This window comes from Micromys minutus, assembly GCF_963924665.1.
Source record: "Micromys minutus genome assembly, chromosome: 5".
Taxonomy (NCBI): domain Eukaryota; kingdom Metazoa; phylum Chordata; class Mammalia; order Rodentia; family Muridae; genus Micromys; species Micromys minutus.
This window is the reverse complement of record NC_137974.1, coordinates 76674853-76679365: the sequence shown is the minus strand read 5'-3', so window position 1 is coordinate 76679365 and position 4513 is coordinate 76674853. Positions and strand designations below refer to the sequence as shown.

The window sequence follows — 4513 nt, the reverse complement described above, 5'->3', positions numbered from 1 at the left end:
TCCTGTCTGGCAGGCAAGACCTTCTTTCCCTCTCTGTCCAGTTTCCATCCACAGAGTGTAGATTTCCCAAACTTCACTGGGGCAGTGGACATGTGGCTCAGGAGGTTTAGCTCCTGCCTAGCAAGCAAACAAGCCAGAGGCAAACAACAGCAAAACAGTGTGGGTGCCAAGGTGTCTGGGAATTGCTTTTGGTGACTCCATGACAATTAAGCCCAGGAGGAACTGGGATTGGCCAGGTTCACACTTAGGCAATAAGTCTGAATTTACTAGATATGTTTTCCAGCTCTTGTGTATGCTTTCAAGTGTACACAATGAAATTTTTAATAAAGTAAAAATCATGTGAAGAAGAGATAATATTTGATAAAGTTTCTTTTAAGGTTTAATATTATCAGAAAGTTCCGATAGCATTCTGCTAGTCAATTTGCTTGCTTGCTTGCTTGCTTGCTTGTTTATTTGTTTATTGTTTCTCTGTGGTCCTGGTTGTCCTGGAAATCACTCTGTAGACGAGGCTGGCCTTGAACTCAGAGATCTGTCTGTCTCTGCCTCCCAAGTGCTGGGATTTAGAACTCACCACAATGAACTTTAAATTTTTTTCCCTTGTGGCTGATGAGATGGCTCAGTGGTTAAAAGCTCTGCTGCTCTCCCAGAGGTACTGAGCTCAATTCTCAGCCACCACATGGTGTCTCACGGTGATCTACAAAGGGATCTACTGCCCTCTTCTGGCCAGCGGGTTTATATACAACACAACACTCGTGTATCAATGATTGAACAAATAAAATCATAGTAAAAAAATTAAAAATTTTTTTTTCGGGGGAGGGCTGTTGGCGGGGCCTGCGATACGCCGCTTCAGCCGGACGACGGACTAAAGGCCACTCGGCTTTTTGCTCCTCTGGGCGCTACTTCCTCGGACCGCCCGACGCAAAGCAAGAGCAGTGCGGCCCCGATTCTTCTCTGACTCTCGGGCGCTGCTATGAGCAGTGTCACCCTTAACACCAGAAAGCTGGCGGGCACTATGGGGAAAAAACAAAACAAGAAGAAAGTGGAGGAGGTACTAGAAGAGGAAGAGGAATATGTGGTGGAAAAAGTTCTTGATCGGCGAGTTGTCAAGGGCAAGGTGGAATATCTTCTAAAGTGGAAGGGTTTCTCAGATGAGGACAACACTTGGGAGCCAGAAGAGAATCTGGATTGCCCTGACCTTATTGCTGAGTTTCTACAGTCACAGAAAACAGCTCACGAGACAGATAAATCAGAGGGAGGAAAACGCAAATCTGATTCTGATTCTGAAGATAAAGGAGAGGAAAGCAAACCAAAGAAGAAGAAAGAAGAGTCAGAAAAGCCACGAGGCTTTGCCCCGGGGTTTGGAGCCAGAGCGGATTATTGAAGCTACTGACTCCAGTGAAGAGCTCATGTTCCTGATGAAATGGAAAAACTCTGATGAGGCTGACCTGGTCCCTGCCAAGGAAGCCAATGTCAAGTGCCCACAGGTTGTCATATCCTTCTATGAGGAAAAGCTAACATGGCATTCCTACCCCTCAGAGGATGATGACAAAAAAGACTACAAGAATTAGCCCTGTTGAGTACCAGCCCCTGTCACCTCTGACTGTGGGTTTCAAGGGGGAGGGAAGGAGTTGTACTTGTTTTGACACCATAGAGGTGGCTTGAGAAGATGTCCTTTGAAGAGCCAGCATAGTTTCTGTGTCCTGCAGCAGCCCAAGTGCTTTAAATTGTTCACGCTGTATAGTTTGCACACCCATCCCAGTGGAGGGGAAAGGGTAAGTGTTTTAAGGCAACCCGTTCTGTGTTTTACTAAGGAAGCAACTGACCTTCCATGAAGGACAAATCCTGCAGAATTGGGGTGTGGGAAAGCAAAGATACTGTCGATCTTCAAAGAGCATCTCCACAACCCACAGCCTTCTTCCCAATAGTGTTAACTGCATTTTTCAGCCTAGCATGTGTGTAGTTTTTTTGGCTATTACTGGTATATTAATTAGGGGAGGGAGGGATTGGGACAGGGAGGAAGGGAGATGGGTAGAATCATTTTGGTTAAAATTTGGGGCCTGATTGGGGAAATGGTGAAACAGTAGAACAGCTAACTAATAAATTGGTTCTATGTCCAGAATATTTTGCCTTTTCAAAAAATTGTCATTGGCACCATAAATAAGGACTATGAAAGACTGTTTAAAAAAAAAAAAAAAAGTCTGTTAATCCTAAAACCTACAGCCAAGGTGCTCCCAACCTGAGCTCAAAGTGGCCCACAAAGGACAAAGCCAGTTCTGAGTTACCAAAGCTGCCATTTGCTGATGCAAACTGACTGGAGAGGGAAAGTTTATGGAGATATTTAGAGGCAGGCCACACTGCCTAGAGGTGCTAATTCTTGAAATTGGAGAAAAAAAAGCTTTTTCCAATTACAAAGTTATAAATATCAGTTTGTCCATCTAAGCCATTGGCTCAAGTATTGCAGGAGGGCCTATGGGAGATGGAAGAGGAGAGCCTTTGCTCTTAGGGTGGAAACTCTTGGAGCCCCTCTCGTTTTTCTTTTTCTTTTTTCCTTTTTTTTTTTTTTCAGCTTTGAATCCTGAAACTGCTTGTGGCAGGTTCAGTTACTGACAGCACAAATTCCATTGAGTCAGTTCAAGGATTGACTGACTTCACAAGCCCTGGTCTCAGGAGATTAACTTTCATATTGGGGTAGTGGTTCACTTGAGAATACAAAATCTGAAGATTAACTGATGTCTAAAATACTGTCTTGAATCATGAGATCCATCAATTTTTAGTATTGTCTATACCTGCAGATAGAATTACATTGTAAAATCTTTTTCAGCATGTGTTAAGATGTATGTGAAATTTTTTGTTTAAGTGTAAACTTCATACCATACTGTCAGTTTTTGTCTTAATAAAATTATAGATTTCTAAAAATATATATATATTTTTTTATTTCTGGCAAAGAAATGAAGTTACTTTCTTAGCACATAAATGAGTTTTTAATATATATGTATATATATATATGTATAATGTCTATTTATTTATTTATATATGTCTATATAGACATATATGTATATATATAATTATTCAGCTCATGTAAAAGTTTGTATTTATTTGAAACAATAAATGTTCTTGTTTTGTACATGCAAATGAAGTGTGTCCTTTACCAATAATAAATATTACAGTCTAAAGTGCATTTTTGTATCTCCCTGAAATCCTGAGACCCCCATCCTCTCTGTGGGTTTTGCCTGTTTGCCTGTCTGATCCTGGAAGCTCATAGAACCCATCACTGGGAGTCACAGACTAGGGAGGCAAATCATTTCCTTCTTGGCTCAACAGCCTCTTTGATGAAGCTTACATTCAAATGGAATGACTAAATCAAGTTAGTGCTAAGCATTATTTCAACCTCAGAAGAAACACGATTTTTTTTTAAATGAGTTTCTACATAAAGTCATAGAAGACGTTACCACACCTGTTACTAAGTGCCCTCCTTTATGACAATGACAGGGCTCAGGTCCTATCTCAGCAGACAGAATATCCGAGGAGCAGATAAGAGCCCCAAGATGCAGAGCCTTTCTGTTCAGCATACAGGACCTATGGAAGCTGTCCTCAGCTGCCTTGTCCCACTGACCAGACTTGGTCTCCAGCTGAGCCCTCCATATCTCCCAGTCCAAGAACTATACAATAGGCAATTTCCACTTCTATCTCTTGCCAAAGCTCTTTAGTTCCTGTTGAGATTTCAACCTGTTCAATGTCCTGTTTGTTTCTTAGTGAGGTTGAGGGGGCCTGTTGCCTTAGTCCCTAATGGTTTACTTCAGGAATTGGCTACCTGCAGCTAGTCTTTTGCTACATTGTAGCTTTTTCCCCCTCCCACCTTTCAATTCCCTGACACCAGAGAGGAGAACAAGATAAAAGGGAATGGTTGGGGTGTTATCTTTAGACTACTTTCTGCTGAGTAGAGGCATCTAGTTTGATCTTCGCCATCAGTATGGTTCATTTCTTTTCTTTGTGCACCACTACTTAACAAACTTCGAGCAACAGCAACCAACAACCAGCAGCCTTTCGGATTGCTAATATTTACATACCCTCTGAAGAGTTCCCAGAGTGCCCGATGTCAAACACCCGTAGAAACCATCTGCAGCTGGCAAAGTCACGCCCCTGCTAGAGCACGAGGCAAATCATAGGCAGCTGTTGCACACACCAGAAGCAGCTCGTGTCCCCACACCTGGGATTAGAACAGAAGCACGGCCCCTTTCCTGTGCTTTTAAGGGAAACCACCCTGGTGTCTTCACTGTTACTAGCACTGGGGAACCAGGCAGCCTGCCTCTCCCCTGCTTCAGTCACCAGCAGTACTAGGAATACTAGGAGTAGCCAGTATTAGTCTCCAAGAATGAAGAATAAATACTCATGAGCACCAACAGCTAATGAAGGACTGGAGGCAGGAACGACTAGCAGAGTCCTTGCTTAGCATTTGCCAAGTCCTGAGTCCCATCTCCAAAAGAACATGGAAAAATCGAATTAACTCTTGCAT

At 42.7% G+C, this 4513-nt stretch overlaps 1 pseudogene across 1 annotated transcript; it reads left to right on the top strand.

The window, feature by feature from the left end:
- The first annotated feature begins 1012 nt into the window (after positions 1-1012).
- Positions 1013-1568, top strand: LOC308420788 (chromobox protein homolog 1-like; annotated as a pseudogene). The gene has a single exon. The product of its transcript is annotated as a chromobox protein homolog 1-like (transcript).
- Positions 1569-4513: the final 2945 nt, after the last annotated feature.